The sequence below is a fragment of the Hyperoodon ampullatus genome (genome assembly GCF_949752795.1).
Source record: "Hyperoodon ampullatus genome assembly, chromosome: 4".
Taxonomy (NCBI): domain Eukaryota; kingdom Metazoa; phylum Chordata; class Mammalia; order Artiodactyla; family Ziphiidae; genus Hyperoodon; species Hyperoodon ampullatus.
The window spans coordinates 153,995,275-154,018,866 of NC_136917.1; positions in this window are offsets into that span (position 1 = coordinate 153,995,275).

Genomic DNA, 23,592 nt, shown 5'->3' on the forward strand with positions numbered 1-23,592 from the left:
GAGCTCGCACACCTAGAGCTGGTGCTCCACAACAAGAGAAGCACCGCTATGAGAAGCCGGGGCAGGGGCTACAAAGTGTAGCCCTGCTCACCGCAACTAGAGAAAGCCCGTACGCAGCAGCAAAGACCCAAACGCAGCCAAAAATAAATAAATAACTACATTTAAAAATAATAAATAAATATAGCTGTGGTAGCTACTCCCTTTCATACATGTTTAAAGCTAATATTTTTACATTAGTTCATTTGAAATTCATAAATGCAAACCTCAAATCAACACTAAGCATAACTAAGCATTGGTTCTATTATTTGATATATCACATTCTGAAATTATTATTTCATTTCTGCCCATCTCCTCAGTTCCTATACATGGTCTCCTCTCTCTACTCCCCACATAAAATAGATGACCTTGTGTTGGAGCAACACAAACTAGACCTGGCCAATGGGAGCCTCCTTACCCCCATCCGGTCTTTGAAATGTACATTTCACCCATGGTTTCCATACTTCAAGGATTCAGCCTTGAGAGAACAATGTGTTGTTGGGACCATCTGGATAGTATATGTGACTGAAGCCAGTTAAAGACTGTGTATAAACCCTTAAGATTCTGATGGGTAGGTGTGGAGATCTATTCATTTTTCAGCAGCCCAAGATAAGCTTCTTACGTAAATTCCCTTGCTTATTAAAACTGCCACCTACCAATCAGGAGTGGCCTGCCTCTTCCTTTAGCCTCCATTTATGAGGGTCAGTTTCAAATCTCACCCTGGAACCCTCATGGTTGTGAACCAACTCCTTGCCTTATACTTCATCACGAAAATATAATACATTTCAGTGTATTTAATTCATAATCCCAACTCTCACTATGAAATTCTACCTGCTCGCCTTCCATTTTTCTTCAGTCTTTTGTATGAGGAGAATTTTTACTTATCTTGCCTAGGTTTACTCTCTTCTTATAGTCTAGAATCCAAAGCTGTCTGTAGTTCTAAAGATGTTTCTTGCCTATATCATTAGTTTATCTTGTTATTCTGTTTACATACAAACAGGTTCTAATATCTCACATCTTAAAACACACACTCTAACATTTCTACTTCAAAACAGCTTAAATATCTGACTTATTTAGTGATGTCTACAAAGTTGCATTACTGGAAAACGGTATTAGAACTGACTGGCCCACGTTGTGTTAAATACTACACTAGCCTCATTTGTCCCACCAAAGAACAATTTGTTTTTATGTCCACCTTCAGAAAACATTGAATACATTATATTTCTTTATATAACAAACCCATTTCAATTAGTTTAACCTTTCTACCACTCCATGGAACTTGCACTTTTCAAGATCATCAAAAATTCCTACATTAATTACGTTTTCCCTTCTCATCTTATTCAATTTGACCTCATTCTTACAACACAATTATTCCTGTTTCTACTACAATGTCCTAAGCTACTGCTTCTTAACAAATTGATATGCTTTATTATTCTTATTTGGCTCCTAACCCTTACAAAACTAAACTCCTAAAATTTCTCAAGACTCATTCCCAGAATAAGTTCTCCCTGTGCTCTCACCTTTGGGGTTTTATCCTACCTAATGGCTTTAGATACCTTGGGTTTGCTTTTTCATCCTACAGTTATTCTCTGAGTTTCAGATTATTCAAAAATCCAAATAACTTTTTAATACTTTCAACTTAATATTTCATAAATATCTTAAAATTCTCAAAACTTTTTTTCATTTCCCCACCAAACCTTGTCATACTTCCTTTGATTTTATTTCATGATAGGGCAACATCTAGCATCTAACAACAGCAATAACAACAAAAAGGGAGATGTTTTCCATATCCTGTCTTCTTCATCTACTTCCCTTTGTTTTCTCTGCCACAATTCCAATTGAAGTATCGTCTTTGTTAAAGGATAAGCTTTTATCCTAATATCATGATAAAAGATCTCTTTAAGATACTTTTTTCCCAGTTTTATACTTCTTCAAGAGAAAATTTCAAAATTGAATGTTTGTGTATGCAAATATGCAAATGTCACTATGACAATTTCTTCCTCTGTAAAATATAGATAAAAGTACTTACTTCCCAAGGTTATCATGAAGATTCAATGAGAAGATGTACATAAAAGGTTTAGTAAAAGGTTTGTCCATTAAAACTCATCTCTGTGTTTATTTTAATCACTTTCTCTTGAGTTTTGAAGGTTTAAATATAATATTTTATCTGAAATATTGTCACTTTTGACATCATGATAGAAGTTTAAAATATTTTTACAGGTAATTGTAAAACTCATTATGTTTTGCATAAGTCTGTAAAATTTTTTAGTTTCCTCAATAGTCAAAGTAATTTGTAATTATAGTTTAGAAATAATTATTAGCAAATGCTCAATGGAAACATATGATCACAGACCAACTGATTTTACATTACTTAGCTTTATTTTTCACTTGCCTTTGGTTGTTTATTGCTCCAAAGGACAAAGATCAAGTGAAAGAAGAACAAGATAGAAACCCATCACTCTGAACTGAGGGCCACTTAAGCAGAATTTTTGAAGTCATACTTTGAAGTTCCATGGGACAGAAAATAGGATGAAAAATGAGTAGAGATATCAAAAGGATCTCTGAAGGAACTCTAGAGAAATGATAGTATTTTCATTAGTTCTAAGATATAAAATGATATTCTCAAGTTGAGGCTATCCCTAACGTATTGTCATCAAATGAACTTTATGTTTTTGTGAGCTGTTGTGCTATAATCATATTCAGTAGTTTGATGTATTTTTGGTATTACACTGCATCAAATTGAAAATTCTGAAAATATATTGGATTTGCTATCTCAGAGCATACTGGGAAACTTCTTCACTGTGCAGTTAATATTTTCTCCATTGGAAAACTGTGCATAAAAAGACATACCAAATGGATTTTTTCTATGGATTTCTTCATATATATGCCACACATAAATAATTATATCTGATTAAATATTAATTATCTATTTAAATATAAAAAGAATCAAACTATTTTTGTATACTAATGTACTTTGGGGGGTTTAAATGAAGTATTTAAAATACCATAAATTACCAATTATTTTATTTTTTGTTACTGGAGGTAATTTATTTTGTAAAAACATAACATTTGTAAGTAGTAGAATGTATTAAGTTCCTGTGTTACCATAACAAATTACCACAAACTTGGTGACTTAAAATAATAGAAATGTATTCTCTTTATAACTCCTGAGGCCAGAAATCTGAAGTATCACCAGGCCAAAGCCATAGTGTCAGCAGGGCCTTACTCCCTCTGGAGGCTCTAGGGAGAATTTATTCCTTGCCTCTTCCAATTTCTGGTAGCTATCTGCATTCCTTTCCCCCATTATCTTATTGTCTTCTCCTCTTCTGCCTGTGTCAAATCTTCCTCTTGCAATGATGCATGTGATTGCAGTTAGGACCTACTCTTATACTCTAGGACACCTTCACCATCTCAAGACTATTAATTTAATCATATCGGCAAAGACTTTGTTTCCATGTAAATTAATATTACAAATTCCAGGGATTAGGATGTGGATATCTTTTGTGACATCATTCTTAAACCACTGGCAGATAATTATTACCTTCTCTGATTTTTTTCTTTGTTAAATCGATTATTTGTTTATCAATTCTAATGAATTTATCAAAGAACCCTTTTTTTCAATTCATTGATTTTATTCTGATTTTAGATTTATTGATTTTTGTTCCAATCACAATGATTTCCTTCCTTCTGCTTTCTTTGGATTTAATTTCCTTTCTCTTTGTTTCTTCAGGTGAAAGAACAGGGTATCGATTTTCAATCTTTTTTTCTAACATAAACATTTATTGCTATAAGATTTTCACTAGACGATGTTTTAGTTCAGACCTCATATTTTGACATTTTATTTTTTATTTTCATTTAGTTTGTTTTTTTTTAACATGTCGAGACTTTCTTTTGAACCTCTATGTTATTTAAAAATGTGTTTAATTTCCAACTATTTAGGGATTTCCAGACATGTTTCTGCTATTTATTTCTAATTTATTTTCTTCTTGGTCTTAGAGCACACTTTGTAGGATTTCAATTCTTGTATCTGTATTAAGGTTTATTTAATGGCCCAAATGTAATCTATCTTGCAAAATGGTCAGTGTCCACTTGACAAAAATATGTATTATATTCTTAGTGGGTGGAATGTTCTAAAATGTCAGTTAGATCAAGTTGGTTTGTCAGGCTGTATTGAATTAACTTATTTTCTGCTTGTATGGTAAACTAATTACTGACAGAGTAGTGAAATTACAATTGAACCATAATTGTGGATACGTCTATTTCTTTTTCCAGATATATCATCTTTGGCCTCAAGTATTTTGAAGTTCTGTTGTTAGATACATACATATTTAGGACTGGTATATCTTCTTAGAAAATTAATCCTTTTACAATAATCTAGTGCCACTCTTTGTCCCTGATAAGTTTCTTTGTTTTGAAATCTACTTAATCTGAAATTAATATAGCTAATTTAGCTTTATTTTGACTTAGTCTTTACATGGTGTATCTTTCTTCATTCTTTTCCTTTTATTCTGTTTATGTCTTTATATTTAAATTGGGATTTATTTTAGGCAGCATATAGGTTAATTCCACTTTAAAAAAATTTAAATTAATTTAATTTAATTTAATGATCTACCTCTTTTGGTGATTGTGTTTAGACCATTCTCATTTAAACTGATTATAGATAAAACTGGATTAAAATCTATCATCTTTATAGCAGTATTATATTTGTTCCATTTGTTCTTTGCTTATTTTTTTCCATTTTTTCAGTCTTCTCTGATTCTACTTTAGCATTTTATGACTCTATAGTTTTTATATCTCCTCTATTTTTATACTGTTTATTTATCTTGTCCATTTGAGTTTTTGAGTGCTTTCTGTAAGGTTTATAATATACCTTTGTAAATAATGTGAGGCTATATTAATACACTATTATACATATATTATACTCACATGACCTTGTATTCTCAATATCTTCCACATTCTATTCTATTCTCATATTCCATATTCTATGATTTTCATACATTTTACTTTTACAAATGTATATTGCTACATATGCATAAGTACATACGTGTATTACCATTTTTGCTTTAAAGAGTTAAATGTCATTTATTCAACAGTTGATTCTCTTTATTTCTCTATGTATATCTAAGTTTCTGACTATATCATATTTCTTCTTTTTGAAGAACTTCCTTTAACATTTTCTGTAAAGGAGTTCTGCTGACAATGAAGCCCTTCAGGTCTTGTTTGTCTTAGTAAGCCTTTTTGTCTCCGGTAATTTGGAAGGATATTTTTACAGGTATTGAATTTGGGGTTGAAAAAGTTTTCTTTAGCACATTAAATATTTAAATCTTCTTTTTTGCATTGTTTTTGATGATAAGTCTGCTGTGTTTTCTATCATTGTTTCTCTGAAGGGAATATGTCTTCTCTGGTTATCTTAAACATTTTCTCTTAGTCTTTGCTCTTTGCAGTTGACAACCACATGCTCAGGTGTGTGTATGTGTGTTTGTGCATGTGCACATGTGCATGTGCAAGCAAACAAGTGGGTGTTTTTGGTATTTATTAATTTTCGTATTATCTAACCTTTTTAGAACAATGATTAGCTGTCAGTCATATTTTTTGAAACATATCAGCCATTTATCTTCAAGCATATCTTCTTCCAGTATTCCAATTATGCATTTATTAGATCATTTGATATTTGCCACAGATCTTTTATTTTTTGTTTTTTTACTCTTTTTTTCTCCTTGCATTTATTTTTTGTTTAATTTAATCATCCTATTTTCAAGATTACTGATTCTTTCCTCAGCTGTGCTGAGTCTTCTGATTCATTAAAGACTTTCTTCATCTCCATACATTGTTTTGAATCTATCCTTTCCATCTGATTCTTTGTTTGTTTGTTTGTTTGTTTTTTTGTAATTTCCATTTCACTGCTGAAAGTACCTATCTGTTCCTGCCAGTTATCTACCTTTCTTGTTAGAGGATTTATCATATCATTCACAGTTATTTTAAGTACTCTGTCCATTCTATATCATGATATGTCTGAATTTAGTTCTCATAATTGCTTTCTGTTGTTTGTATGCCTTCTAAATTTTTTGGTTGTTAATTACTAGATATGCTGTACAGAATAGTATATAGTTGGCCCTTGAATAATGTGGAAGTTAGGGGTGCTGACTCCTGCACAGCGGAAAATCTGTATATAACTTTGTAGTCAGCTCTTCATATCTACAGTTCTGCATTTGAGGATTCAAGCAGCAGTGGACTGTGTAGTACAGTAGTTCGTACTTATTGAAAAATAAATCGACATATGAGTGGACCGATGCAGTTCAAACCTGTGCTATTCAAAGGTCAATTGTATACTGAGATAAATATTTTCATGCCTATTCCAAATATTTTTATGAGTGTTTCCTTTGTTGTTTCAGTTCTAAACATATCATAATTTTCTTAATGATTTATTATTTTATATATGCATGTTTCTGAAGTATTATTTCTTACCAAATTATGTTATTTTGGCTATCTTACTGTTATTTAGTTATTTGGTTTTTACATTATGGCCAAAAAAGAAGATATGTATTATTTTTATATTTGGCATTTTCTGAGACTTCCTTTGGTGGAAGAGAACATGGTCAATTTTCATTTCATGTGTGCTTGAAAGGAATGACTGTATTCCAGAATCAGCTTATAAATACCATTATTTTTTTTATTTGTGCCAGAAAAAATAATCATACTGTTTATAAACTTTTGACTCTATTGGAATACCTAAGTATTTTTTTTAATCACATACTACTGTAATACCTCTAATTCTCATAATCCATAGGTCTATACTTGCATATTTTTAAAATACCCACTCTGTTTTAAGACAGCAACTTTGGGAATATAGATGTGACACGCATATAAACTTTCTCTAAGAAGCACTGCATATAACAACTAACCAAAAATGTCTGCCTAAATAACTGATGTGTGTGCATATGCACAGTCATATATGTATCTGTGGAGGACACTGAGAGACCTTACAATTAGTCTAGCAATTATATAAACAAGGAGGTCAGAAGATGGATCAAGTGTATTACCGTAAAAATCCCTTCATCTTTGCAGAGCAAAAGCAGAGCTGTACTATTTCAGAATTCTTCTCCAGGTTTTTTTAAGTTAATTAATAGTGTAACTGGAAGATGGAGGGCAGAACATATACATGAGTAGCATGTAGCATCATACACAGCAGCTCCTTAAACTACAATGTGGAATATTTAAAAAGATATTTTTATTTTCATATACCTTAGCATAAGTAAGCAAAAATAGTAAAATTGATTATTTATTTTATTTATTCCTAATCTAATCATTATTTTTCATTTATTTTCCCCCATTGCTACATGCCATACTGATTTATTACAGTGTATTTTCTTGTAGAGTGCTAGTTTTCAGTTAAAATGATTTCTTTATGTTTTGGTAGTATTTGCAAGTGCACAGTTACCACCTTTACGCTTCCTCTCCTAAATCTTCACTGCCTGATCCCATCTTAATCCAATCTTCTTTTTTGCTTCTCTCCTGGATCAGATAACATAAACGGATTTCTTAGAACACCTTTTACATTTTATGATACCTTGTTTCCCAAGATTGCAGTAATCAGAGGGCGGAATGAAGAACTACATCAATAAGAAAAAAATGCATCAATCTCTTTTTTAGTCAATGATAAATGTGACAGTGAGGCTACAGAACAGCATTTGCCAAAGTTGTATCAGCATCTATGCAGCAGCAGCAGCATCTTCTGGACAAAAAGAAAAAATGTGAAATTACAGCAATGAGACTAATTAGTGGAAAGTAGGCACTTGGTAACAAAATTTGATTTCTTTTCAGGTCTTTATTAGAAAGGTAAATACATAAAACTGAAAATAGAAAGGATATAAGTATATAAGCTATAACAGTGTTTATAAATCTCCAAATTTCCCTTAAATATGGTACTCTGAGTATGATTTGACATTCCTAATTTTTAAAGAAGGAGGTTATCCTAAATAATTATGAGCTACAATTAGCTCTTCTGTTATAGACCATTTTGAACACTTTTTTTTTTTTTAACATTCACATTATGACAACTACACTATATTTTTCAGCTGGCATTTTATCCTGCCAACTTAAGGCAAATTTTATGAATTAGCACTGTAGTCACCATGTACAATAAACAATATCACATGTAATAGTTATTTTAAAATATGAACTGACATTTGTTTTCTTGTTAATAGCTTTCTTGATAATACAGTAATTAAATTGAGACATGTAATAAATTTAATCTCCATGCTTTGGTTTAAGGGATTTGAAATAAAAATTTATTTTCATCACTTAAAGGTGTTGATAGAATCCTGTGTATAGTAAAGAGAATTGGACAGGAAGAGAAACCACTAATTGTATTTGAATTAACAGCACCCACCTTTAGGTGGAAAAGTTACAAGACTACACTTCAGAATTTTATAAAGAGGGCAGTTAGTTTGGGCAGATATAGCACACAGTAGTGCACAATAACTACACCATAGCTTAAGCAGTACCAGAATCAGACATTAACTGGAGACAATTTTATAAATCTGTATGTAAAAACAAAATGAATGATCTTCTCAAGCCCTGTTTTCATTGGTCAGATATGCTCCCTCTTTATGCAAGATCCATCCATGTGTAGAATTCTGAATCTTCTGTAGTTTGTATGGAAAGAACAATACATGACAATATTAGTGAGCAATGTCAAGTTTACGATATGATTTTGAAGAATGCTGGAATTCAACAAAATAGGTTTTAATCACATGCTCCCAGATAATGATTTTAAAATTATATTAAGCATTAGATATTTTAAACTTATATTAAGCATTAGATATCTTAATTACCTTCTGACTTGAGCTCCACAGCAAAATTCCTGCTCACCCTCCAAAAACTTGACATTTTTCTTTCCTTTGTTACTCAAAGTTGTTTCTTTCTTCCTTTGAGCTAACTCAAGTTCTAGAGTTCGGAGTGCTTAAAATATTTTCTCAATCATGGCGAGTCTCTAGTACAAGAACTTCTTGTACTAGCTGCCTAGAGAATAAAGTAGTCTCCACATGATTCCATATATTAATTTCTATCCTCTCTAAACACACACGGGCACATGCACACACACACACATGCTCACTCACAATCTTTTCCTATTTTCTGCTTCAAAGGAACTTTTCATTTAGAGGGCCTAGAAATTAATTTTTTTGAAAACAGATAATTTTCCAGGTGCTTACATATTAAATATTGCCAGGCTCCACATGTGAATGGATTACATTTTTCCTGGATCAAAACCTGAATTGTATTAAATCAAAAAATGATCTTAAAAGTCCATATGAAAAATTCAAATCTGTGTATCTCCTTAGCACAGTTCATGTTATGTTACATGATGACTTTTTTATATTTCAAATGTAATCAGTATTCCTAGGCAGTACAGGGCAGTGAATAGAGATAAGACTAATTTTTTTTTCTATAAATATCTCTGAGCTTGTACTGTGTTAACCTTAGTGGGAATATACCTCAAAAAAGTTTTATGACGTGATGATTTTCTTGGAGCCTCCTTGTAAGGTAACCACTTTCAGTTTTAGGAAAGATCACTTTCCAGATATGAAATCCTAAGGAGAAAAAGAAAGAATACAGGGGGATTATTTTACCTATTATTGCAGATACTCTCTGAGGCCTGCATATTGTATATTTACATGTATGTGATTTATTACAGCTTGTTAGCCTCTGGAAATATTACCTACATTTTACCTGATGCTGAATCTGTAGATCTCTCCTTTCTCCATTGCAACTTGGCAATCACCTTTCCTTTCTTGGAATCACTCACTTTAATTGGAAGACAGGGGCAAAAGCATAGCTATGAGAAACTTAACTAAATACCTTCATTTACACTACGGCCTCTGCTTTCCATAATATATGAATATCTTCCTGGATAAGAAAGATTGAGGGTAAGGGTATTCAGAAGAGCCTCAGATTGGACCTGGTACAAATACTTGATTGAGTCCAAAGCATAGTTCTGAAGTGTCTCTAAGAATTCCATGAAAGTGAATTGTTTTCTCTTCAGACCACACAAGGACCCAAATGGACCTTGATGTTGATAGTATTGGGTGTTGGCAGGAAGAGTTTTGCCTAACTGGTTTTGTATAGATGAACAATTCTGAAAACTAAAAATACTGACCTCTATTTAAAATATCAATATATTCTAGTCAAGTAGAAACCCTATGTTCCCTCTGCACAGGATCCTCTCAAATATGCCTAGAAAAAAGCAAGAATGATTGATATCAGGTAAATTCACAATAGATTTCTGTACCATAGGACAATGGAATGTTCATCATATTTTCCAAAGAATAATGACTGAACTCAATACTGTCATTCAAGAAATTATCAAGCCTTGGAATAATATGAAGTAAAAACAATGGAAACTGAGACCAAAACTAAGTAGGACACTGTGGGGCCCTCCTGGGTACACATCCTTTGTATGCTCCCTGTTTCTTTTTTGTAGGAAAGAGACTTCAGCCTCCTAGACCTCCCCAAGTACCAAAGGGCAGATTCAAACAGCTGCTAATCAGAAAAGTGAGTGAATGCAGAAACAAAGGAGGAGCTATTAAGAAACAATAGTGCAGAGCAATAAAGCAGGGTCCTGATTCCTCCATAAGGGATATACATAACAATATCTTTGAGTACTTCTTCAGGAACTAAGGCCACAACCCAAGTGGAGGATGAAAACTTCCAGGCTGAGCACAAGAACTCTGGAGCACCACCCTGTTATCTCACCACCAACTAATCAGAAGAAAGTCTGCACAGAGTGAAAGATAATGAAGACTCTGATCCCTTCCCCAAATGATTAACTGTGATTAACTTCCTCTTTCTCCCTTTACAAATGTTCCTGAGTTCAGAGAACTAGAACAACAACAACAAAATCTTAAAAATTGTGTGAAAACACAAGAGGCCCTGAGTAGCCAAAACAATCTTGAGAAAGAAAAATGGAGCTGTAGGAATCAGGCTCCCTGACTTCACACTATACTACAGAGCTGCAGTAAACAAAACAGTATGGTATCGACACAAAAAGAGACATATAGATCAATGGAATAGGAGAGAAAGCCCAGAAATAAACCCACTCACTTATGGTCAATTAATGTACAATAAAGGGGGCAAGAATATACAAGGTAGAAAAGATAGTCTCTTCAGTAAGTGGTGCTGGGAAAACTGGACAGCTATGTGTAAAAGAATGAAATTAGAACATTCACTAACACCATATAAAAAATAAAATCAAAATGGATTAAAGACCTAAATGTAAGACTGGATAGTATAAAACTCCAGAACACTCTTTGACATAACTCACAGTAATATTTTTTCTGTATCTGTCTCCTAGAGTAATAGAAATAAAAACAAAAAATAAACAAATGGGACCTAATTCAAATTAAAAGCTTTTGCACAGCAAAGGAAACTATAAACAAATCAAAAAGACAAACTACAGAATGGGAAAAAATATTTGCAAATGATATGACTAACAAGGGATTAGTTTCCAAAATATACAACTAGCTCATAAATCTCAATACTAAAGAAAAAACAACCCAATCAAAAAACGGGCAGAAGATCAAAATAGACATTTCTCCAAAGAAGACATACAGATGGCTAATAAGCACATGAAAAAATGCTCAACATTGCTAATTACTAGAGAAATGCAAATCAAAACTGAAATGAGTTATCACCTCAAACCAGACAAAATGGCCATGAGCAAAAACTCTACAAATAATAAATGCTGGAGACAGTGTGGCAAAAAAGGAACGCTCTTACACTGTTGGTGGAAATATAAATTGGTATAGCCACAATGGAGAACAGAATGGAGGTTCCTTAAAAAACTTAAAATAGAGTTACCATGTGATCCAGCAACCCCATCCTGGGCATATATCTAGAGAAAACTAATTTGAAAAGATACATGCACCCCAGTGTTCATTGCATCACTGTTTACAATAGCCAAATCATGGAAGCAACCTAAATGTCCATCCACAGATGAATGGATAAAGAAGATGTGGTATATATATATATATATATATATATATATATATATATACAATGGAATACTACTCAGCCATAAAGAAGAATGAAATAATGCCATTTGCAACAACATGGATGGACCTAGAGATTATCATAGGAAGTGAAGTAAGCCAGATGGAGCAAGACAAATCTCATGATATCACTTGTATGTGGAATCTAAGAAAATTACACAAATGATCTTATTCATAAAACAGAAATAAACTCACAGACAGAGGAAACAGACTTGTGGTTACCAGGGGAGAAAAGGGCAGTGGAGGGATAAATTGGGAGTTTTAGATTAACATATACACACTACTAAATACAAAATAGATAATCAACAAGGACCTACTGTATAGAATAGGGAACTATAGTCAATATCTTGTAGTAATCTATAGGGGAAAAGAATCTGAAAAAGAATGTGTATCTCTGTGTGTGTGTATATACATATATATATATATATATATATATATATATATATATATATGTAAAACTGAATTACTTTTCTGTACACCTGAAACTAACACAACATTGTAAACCAACTATACTTTAATAAACAAACAAAAACCCCACTTTCATGGTCTAGCAGAATCTTTGAAGTTGGTCCTTGGACACTAGTCTGCTTTCTCCCCAGGTTGATAAAGTCAAGGGAGTAGAGTTTAAAGGTTTTTCATTCCTTGGTGGAATGCCTTTATGATATGGTGAATGATTTTGGCAAGAAACTGCACAAGTGCACACACACAAAAACACACATACACACACACCCCGTATATAGGCTTACCTAGACAATGCAATATTATTTGACTCCTTAAGACTATTGAAATGCAATAAAGCAAATGTTATTAGAGTAAAAATAAAAGGTTTACTTTTCTCAATAATGACAAAGAACAGAAATTATAAAATATTACAGGCAAAAATATTATAGAATATTTTTTAGAGATCATCCAAATCTTTACATATGCTTTTAGAGATCACCTAATCTAATCTTATTAATGTCATATAAAACTTCCATATAATATCACTGAATATAGTTTACTTAATCTATTTGAATTCTTCTACTTTTGAGGGTTTATTCATTTGTGAGACACTTTATTCCATTTTGGAGTATAGCTTGATTTTAGAAAACATCTCCTTGTAATGGTCCTAAAATTCTACTTCTTAGCCCAAATTTTGCTTCTGAAGCTACAAATTATATGAGTATATATGACTTTCTCATAAAACTCTTAAAATACCAGTAGATGAAGATATTTACCCCTTGATTCTTCATATGTCAGATTTTGAGGCCTAACATATATATGTACATATTATGTATATATATACGTGTACATTTCAGGAATACAAAATTCATATTTTTCAGGTCTTAATCTTTAATCCTCTGTGTACAACACACACACAAAATAATTCCACACTTGCTTGATACCATTAGTGGAAGAGATAGTTTCTTCATAAGTTACAATTCCCTACTTAATTGAATCTTACCCCTTCATGTATCTCCATGTTCATTTTCCTAATACAAGCTTTATTTCTAATAAGCCTAATACATATTACTTACTTAATTTATATGCAAAGTATACTCAGTATAATCAAATCCTTGCACGATGAGTCATATTATACAAGTGAATGTCAATTCTTACAAAAGTTTTCCTAAATCCCCGCACTGCTAGGTTATCAGTAGTAACTCCTGCTGCCAGTGTATTTGGATCTAGTTAACAGGTTTCTTATCCTAATTGGCTGCTTCTGATATTCTGAGGTGTGAAAATCATATAAGAAAGTTTTTTAGATTGTCTTTAAAATAAAGCAATATCCATTCAATAAGTGTCCAAGGATGCTAACAGTGGAGCATATTCTACATACTTTTATTCTGAGAGCTTTGTGATACTTTTTCAATGGTTCAGGGCTAGATAAATTTTACATTTTCTTTTGGTTTTAGAACTATGATGAAAACAGGATTGTGTTTGGATCCTGGATCCAACACTTTCTAGCTAAACAACGTGGGCATTTTAAAACCTCAGAGAGTCTCAGAGACCACTTAGGAGAAATAAGAATAACAATATCCACAATTCAGAAATATTTTGAAAATTAAGTGAAGAAAAGTATACAAAGTCATTAGCAAAGTGCATGGAAACTCTACATAAATACTCAACAAATTCCATTTGAATATTCTTTTTCTACTTCATCTAAATCTCTACCTAAACATACACTCTACCTACACATACATCTCTATTGAACTCTACATCATCATCTATGTCTCCATTTCATTTGTATTTATGCCTATATCCATATAAAGCAGTGTGCAATTGGGAGGCATGTAGAAACAAAACAAACTCAGTAACTGCATTAAGCTCAGATCTATATTTCATTAATTTGAAAAAGGGAGACCATAAATTTAGCTTGATGTCATTAGTGGAGAGAAAAGACAGGTATAATTAAAGATAAGGAATAAATCAGTAAGATTCATTAATAGAGTAGAAAACCAAACTAAATAAAATAATTTGCATATGGACATTTTATTATTGCCCAGAATTCTAATTTTATTTTTAGACAGATTTAAGTAATAGAGACATTCACGATGACATTTTTAATTTTTGCCCTTGAAGACTTGACATTTGTTCTATTCAACACCTAATAATCTATTTTTCTTTCTAAATTTTGGAAAAATGTTTTTGTCTGTATACAGTGATTTCATGTAAATTTTTAAATCCATGTTAAAATTTGTCATTAATAGAATTAAGATATTTTAACTTAGAAACAATCATTTAGGGAATTGTATGCTGATGTTACATATTTTTTTCCCTAGACATGAAAGTAGAATGTAATCAAAGGGCATAAATGGTATCACAATATTTAATTATAAAAAAGTCCAATGACTGTGAATGGAGAAGTATATAGTTAAGGATGACATACTAGCACCATTAACTGATACTGATTTGTCAAAGTGTAATAATCACCAAAGCAATGGGAATCACAATGAATTTTCTTGCCCAGTTTCTACTGTGTGAATTGATTTTAGTTAGTTTTATATTCATCACAAAACAAATATTTTGACATTTTTATATGGAATTGTATGCACTAGAATCTCAAATGTAATTTTCAATTTTACCTATTTAAATGTAAATTTCAGAAATGAAAAAAATCTTATAATCTCTTGTTTTTATTAGAGATGCGATATAATTTGTTTCCTACACCTTCTAGGAATAAATCTGAATTTATACTTTAAGTTCTGTATTAATAATTAATAACTGAGGAACAGATTATTGTACTTTTAAAATTAGTATGTATTCTAATTTTTGTATAAAGTTAAAAGTAAGAGACAAAAATTATATACTTTTATTTTCTCATATAAAGAATCATGAAACTAAATCTTTAAAGTTTTGCTTTTCCAGAAAGCTATTTCCAGAACTTCATGGAAGACTCTGAAGAAATTGAAAAAAAAACCGCAACTTTGTCATGGGTCAGAGATTTCATGTGCTAAAAACTAAAATGCTTTTAAAGCGATAAATGAGTTATGTTATTAGAAAAATGTTATTGGACTGCCATTAGGCCAATACACAACTTGAAATTTAGGCCCAGGTTTGCTTACATGTATCCTTGGGAAGAAAAAGTTTTCCCTCAAAGATCTCAAATTTTGCTATGAAAGTTATGGATTTAACTAGAACATTTATAAAATATATATCAATGCTAAAAATGCAGTGCTATATTTAGAATTAGAACTTAATTCTAGAGCTCAGTTTTAACATTTAAAGTACCAAATACCCAAATCTTTGTGCACTCATTATGTACTTAACATTTAAATGGCTTTCTTATGAGTCAAAATTTTAAATATATGTATCTTCATTATTTGATCTATTTAATCACTTATTTGGCTGCCATATAGAGAGATAATGCAATTCAAGTAAAATATGGAAACATAGATTGTATCTAATAACTAATTATTAAACTTGTAGAAAGTGACAATGTATACTTTTAGTCATAGAGAAAATCTAATTGTACTTTGGATGATGTACTCTGCAGTCCACTGGGGCATCATACGACATTTTATCTCTCTATGAATTTTATCATCTGAGAGGATATGTTTGCAATTTCTCTCTTTTAAATGATAATAAAATAGTAGAAGAAGAAATAAAAATTGTTGATTAATGCAAAAATGCCAGGACAGATGGATTAAATTAGCAAAATTACTGATTCAGCAAGAAGGAAACCAACAGTAAACTGTTGGACTTTAACCTACTTATAATGATAATTACTTCACAATAAATGAAGAATATGCTTAATACACAAAGATTAAAAAAAACTGGATAAAATAAAAGGTCCAATTCAATGCTTCTTATAGGAAACACACTAAAAAATAATAATAATAATAAATAAATAAATAAATAAATACATACATACATACAACATGGGGTTAAAGAGAATATGAAAATGATATATCATGTAAAAATTCAACAGAGAAGGATCGTTTAGCTATATTAACGTCAAGCAAATGGATTTTAAAGCAAGGCTATCATAAAAAAATCAAGACTAATATTTCTTAAACAACAATGTATTACAGTCTGTACCATGACCAAATAACATAGCCTCAACATATATATATGTTGACATAAGTGTAGAGCACTAGACTAGATCACAAAAAGTATAAGAATTTTAATAGTTCATTGTTTCTGAGGTTTACTATGAATCTTATTCTGTACTTTTGAACCTGAAGAGTCATTTTTCTCTTGATGTTTTCAAGAATGTCTGTCAACCGTTAGAGTATGATGTGACTAGTAAAGGATGTCTTTGAATTTATTATACTTAGAGTCTGCTGAGCCTCTTGAATGTATAGATTCGTATTTTTCATTAAATGCTAAACTTAATCTGAGAATTTGCTCTTTATTTTAAACATCTTTATTGGAGTATAATTGCTCTACAATGGTGTGTTAGTTTCTGCTTTATAACAAAGTGAATCAGCTATACGTATACATACATCCCCATATCCCCTCCTTCTTGCATCTCCTACCCACCCTCCCTATCCAACTCCTCTAGGTGGTCACAAAGCAACTAGCTGATCTCCCAGTGCTATGCAGCTGCTTCCCACTAGCTATCTATTTTATATTTGGTAGTATATAAAAGTCCATGCCACTCTCTCACTTCGTCCCAGCTTACCCTTCCCCCTAACTGTGTCCTCAAGTCCATTCTGCACGTCTGCATCTTTATTCCTACCCTGCCCTTAGGTTCTTCATAACCAATTTTTTTTTTAAGATTCCATATATATGTTAGCATACGGTATTTGTTTTTCTCTTTCTGACTTACTTCACACTGTATGACAGACTCTAGGTTCATACACCTCACTACAAGTAACTCAATTTCATTTCTTTTTATGGCTGAGTAATATTCCATTGTATATATGTGCCACATCTTCTTTATCCATTCATCTGTCGATGGACACTTAGGTTGCTTCCATGTCCTGGCTATTGTAAATAGGGCTGCAATGAACATTGTGGCACATGACTCTTTTTGAATTGTGGTTTTCTCAGGGTATATTCCCAGTAGTGGGATTGCTGTGTCGTATGGTAGATCTATTTTTAGTTTTTTAAGGAACCTCCATACTGTTCTCCATAGTGGCTGTATCAATGTACATTCCCACCAACAGTGCAAGAGGATTCCCTTTTCTCCACACCCTCTCCTTCACAGATGACGTGATACTATAAATAGAGAATCCTAAAGATGCTACCAGAAAAATACTAGAGCTAATCAATGAATTTGGCAAAGTAGCAGGATACAAAATTAATGAACAGAAATCTCTTGCAGTCCTATACACTAATGATGAAAAATCTGAAAGAGAAATTAAGGAAACACTCCCATTTACCATTGCAACAAAAAGAATAAAATACATAGGAATAAACCAACCTAAGGAGACAAAAGACCTGTATGAAGAAAACTATAAGACACTGATGAAAGAAAGTAAAGATGATCCAAACAGATGGAGAGATATACTATGTTCTTGAGTTGGAAGAATCAACGTTGTGAAAATGACTATACTACCCAAAGCAATCTACAGATTCAATGCAATCCCTATCAAACTACCAATAGCATTTTTCACAGAACTAGAACAAAAAATTTCACAATATGTATGGAAACACAAAAGACCCTGAATAGCCAAAGCAATCTTGAGAAAGAATAATGGAGCTGGAGTAATAGGGCTCCCTGACTTTGGACTATACTACAAAGCTACAGTAATCAAGACAGTATGGTACTGGCACAAAAACAGAAACACAGATCAATGGAACAGGATAGGAAGGCCAGAGATAAACCCACGCATATATGGTCACCTTTCTTTGATAAAGGAGGCAAGAATATACAATGGAGAGAAGACAGCCTCTTCAATAAGTGGTGCTGGGAAAATTGGACTGCTACATGTAAAAGAATGAAATTAGAACACTCCCTAACACCACACACAGAAATAAGCTCAGAATGGATTAAAGACCTAAATGTAAGGCCAGACACTATTAAAGTCTTAGAGGAAAACATAGGCAGGACAGTCTATGACATAAATCACAGCAAGATCCTTTTTGACCCATCTCCTAGAGAAATGGAAATGAAAACAAAAACAAACAAATGGGACCTAATGAAACTTCTAAGCTTTTGCACAGCAAAGGCAACCATAAAGAAGACCAAAAGACAACCCTCAGAATGGGAGAAAATATTTTCACATGAAACAACTGACAAAGGATTAATCTCCAAAATTTATAATCAGCTCATGCAGCTCAATAGCAAAAAAACAAAAACCCAAACCAAAAATGGGCAGAAGACCTAAATAGACATTTCTCCAAAGAAGACATACAGATTGCTAACAAACACCTGAAAGAATGCTCAATATCACTAATCATTAAAGAAATGCAAATCAAAACTACAGTGAGGTATCACTTCACACCAGTCAGAATGGCCATCATCAAAAAATCTACAAACAGTAAATGCTGGAGAATTTGTTCTTCTTCTGCATTCTGTTTGGCTTTCAAAGGACTGGATGATGCCCACTGGCATTAACTCAGTCTACTGATTCAAATGCTAATTTCTCCGGGATATACTCACACTAACACACCCAGAAATAACTTTTTACCAGCTACTTGTGCATCCCTTCGCTTAGTCAAATTAACACATAAAATTAACCACCACAATAGTTGTTTCCTCAAGTAAACTGTAAGCTCCTTTTTGCCAGTGTTGTGTTTATTGTTTCATACATAGAGCATATATTTGAATATGTGTTGAATAAGTGAATAAGTAGATTAAATTAAGTTTGGTCATTAATGAAACACTGAATTCAGGAAAATATTGAAAAGAAGCTCATTTTTAGCAAACAAAATTTTCAGTGGGAAAAGTAGTATCTAGAAATTTTCCTTTCAAATAGATTCAGATACGTTTTTCACTGATAATATGTTTCCCTTTTCAGGCTGCTTATTAACATGCCTCTAATGATAAAAAGTAACAAGTATGCTTGTAGAGAAAAGACAATTTTATTACCATTGTTATTATTTATTCTTATTATTTATGTTTTATTGTATGAGAGGCTCCTTTCTTTACAGTATGAAATACTACAAATGTTCCAGTAAATTTAAATTTGTCCAGTATTTCTCATCTGTAGCTATTACTCTAGTAAGTTCAAATAAATAAATCAAATTTGTTAGTTACTGAAATGAAATTTTCACTTTATGGAAAAACAATAAATAACATCATATATTTTATTCATTATGTATTCTAATATATAGCACAAAACTTGTACAACATGCAGTACAAAATACCAGGTGCATAAAAGTTTAGTCCTATTATAAGACTAAAGCATGATAACTGATACAGTGATAAAACCAAGGTATGGCAAGATCCTAAAAGAATGCCTGTTGAAAAAAGAATAAGCAAGGACTGAAATTACGAATGTTTATCCTTATACTAAATCACATATAAGAGAAAAAGGTATTTGTAATTTTGAGTCTGCTTCTGCTACTTGGCAAGTAAGGGGTTACTAGATGTTCCAGAATTCTAGTTTCTTTATCTATAAAATAATACAAAACCTATAAAATATTTATAGTATTAACTTCAAAAGATTTATGTGAATATAAAAAATTCTAATCTTAACGTGAAAATACTATTATGATCACCAAGAGAAACAAATATTTTTGATAATTTATTAATCCTTTCTATTTATTGCCTCAGTTGCCCCTCATACACACCCTATTAGGCATGTTCTGTATATGTGCTTGTTATAAAGGATGAAGAACCTGAATTCTGTTGAGATCACATAAGCTGCTCTTGAGCACAGGACTCTACCTTTTGAGTAAGGATTTAAATGCATGCAATTTGAAGTCTACAATGTGTAATATATGTGAATACACTTCACTGGTAGCCTAATCATTTGCACAATCTGTTTCACTCATTCTGGATAAACAGAAGCTTCACCTTATTCAGAAATATATAAATTCAAAGTAGAGGCAGTAAGCACTTGTTTTGCTCCTAAAGCCCAGTGAGGTTCAGCTGCAGGAATACAAATCAATTTGGAGCATCACTCTCATGGCACTTTGGCAGCAAAAATCTCAAAGTGAATGGAAAATTACAAGGGTTGGACTTATTCCATTTACCAAATGAAAACTACAATCTTGTCTCCTCCTTAGTATAGAGAAATCCAATAAAAATACTTCATTTTGCAAGTGCCAAGCACTGCTTTTGGACAATTACAGTACCAACTCTTCCTTTCCTAACTGTACATTTGTGGGTTTTATGTACTGACAAATCAAGACTATTTACTTCATTTAGAACTTCTCCTGCCAAAAAGACAATTTTGTGTATAAATGGCTCCACTCTGGGAAGCCATCCAAAAGAAGCTGTTCAGGTGAAAAACAGTGTGATTTACATCCAGGTGCAAAACATAAACGTAGCAACAATTTGAAAATGCTAACTAAAGATGTGGAATAGAATTGAGTTAACTAGACAGGTATATCAGTTTCCTTCCTGTATTTTGAACATCCAAGAAATGTTTTATTTTTGTATTATTATTTTAGTTTTATAAGAATACATCTTCCTTTGAGGTTTGCTTATGCATTTGATTTTTAGAGAAATGGATATTAGGGTAATGACTCATGCCTCACAGAATCTAATGGTAAAAAATACTAGTAGAGTGGAAAAGAGAGCTTTCCTGCTTGACTAAAAACAAGAAACACTCTGAGGAAATGCATTCATATAACTGAAGATATAATGCAATTTTCCTCTGCTTTCAACTGCTCAGACCTTCATACAGCTATGGTATCTTTTATTTATTTATTTATTTTTAATGGCATAAAACTAAAGCAACCATGTATATCATCAAAAAACAAATTAGAAATTAAAAAATGCCATAATTTGTACAATGAGTTCAAAATACATCTACCTACAGTATTGCCCCTGGATCATTTTAGAAGTTAAAAGGAAATTATGAACCAGTGAAACTATGAAATAGTATATTGAATCATAATTTTTGAGAGGTAAAGGTTTTACATGTCTTTTTCCTTCTTCTTGGGTAGACTTTTAAGTTCTGATTGCTATCAGCTGCAGCAGGGATTCAGAAGAAGAATATAGATGGTAAGAAAGCTGAAAGGGCATCCAATGATTAGTATTTTAGTGCCAAAACAAACATACTAAAAATGGAAACTTAAGAGCTCTGAACCTTAATTTCCTTATTAGAAAATAATGGCTCATTTACTACCCTTTAAATTTGTTATATGGGTAAAATGATGTAATAGTTATAAAACAGTTTTTTATAAAATGGATTTGTAAATGGGTTTTATAGGAATAAAAGGAAAACCACTTTAAAATTACTTAATGGATAAATGTAATGATTTGCACAGTGTTACTAGAAAGTATCATTGATATTCCAGGTACTGTAACTTTTTTAGACTCCTGTACAAAGAATTTAACATCAGTGGTTTTAATATGTTAAATGAAATGTGACATTATATTCCCTAAAAAATTATAATTAAAAACATATTAAACATATGCATTTTTGGTTCTGTGTAGCCACTGCTATATTCTGAGTATTTCAACCAAACAGTAAATATGAAAATTTTTCATGAAGTCAGTATACTTCATGAAAAAAGATAGCCTTATTATTTATCTAATAAGTAGGTGAGTATTAACCATAATCAGGCTTCCTGAAACATAAGGTAGATTGCTGCTTTTATAGTTAGTCACGCTTGAATTTACATTTTATTTTTGGCACATATTAAACTCTATGACCTTGAATAATGCACATAACTGTTTGAGTATCCTTTTCTTCATTTATAATAGCACAAGATGACATGGAAGATCGATGTAAGAGAGAAGAGGCTTGGAAAGGAAAGGAAGGAATTTCATAAATAAATGAGAGCCCTAGAAATTAAACCTATACAAACCTGAAGGCATAGGCTCAAAAAACTTGATTAATAGTATTTCTTTATCCTAGTTGATGAGGGGTCTCAAGGGAAAAGGTCAAAGATAGAAATCACCATGTAAGTTTCTTTTTGCCCTCTTCCACAAATAATTTTTACTCTAATACTTTTGTATATCTGTTCACATTCTAGTGAATTGTTCTGACAAAATCTGACTTTATTTTCCTGGTTTACTTATTAATTAGTAATTGTTAAAATACAGATATAACTTTAATTATTTATCTAAATTTCTAATCCTGAAACTTGATCACTTTTCACCAATAATTCTTGTGCATTGACCAAATATATTGCATTTCAAACGCATTGGTCAGATTGTCATCAGTAGGACTTCTAAGAAAGCACTGATTAAGTCACTAGAAAATAAATATTGTTTCAAGCAAATATTAGGTAGGCATTGATTTTGTCAAATATAATGGACTATATTACAACTCACCATTAGTGATTCAAAATGCTAAATTTATCATGTATTAAATTGATATATATCATATTTATATGCTAATATTTTTTTGATATCTGGTTGCCATGAGTCTCATGTTTCTTACTTTACAGGATTTTATTAACTATTCTTACTTATTTTCCCATTACACTGTATTGTCAAACTTGTAAAAGTCATAATGAAATTTTCATTAGAATCATCAGAGACCACTCTCAGTTTCTTGGCAAATGGACTATCAAAAATGACAGTTTGCTTTTCCACACAAGGAATAAAGAAATTCTATTGGCATGATGGATATCATAATCTTCTCTAACCTAATCACAGTTGTGGCATCCCTCAATATTGCTCTATTCTATTTTTACCAGCAAGTTATGTAAGGGAAGGAAGAGGCAATAAATACCAGTAGGTGGGGATCATTAAGGGCTATCTTAGAGGGTGCATACTACTGACAAACAACAGATAAAAACATTGAAGAAAGGAAATCAAAATAAGAATGTGTTTTCCTTGCTTTAACCTAACACAGGCTATCTACTAAAAATCTAGAGCTAACATCTTTTTAATGGTGTTCCGCTACAGTTATGGACTGAAATGTTTTCATCTAAAATTCATATGTTAAAACTCTAACACCCAATGTAACTGTATTTGGACATAGGACCTTTAAAAGGGTAAAGTTAAATTGAA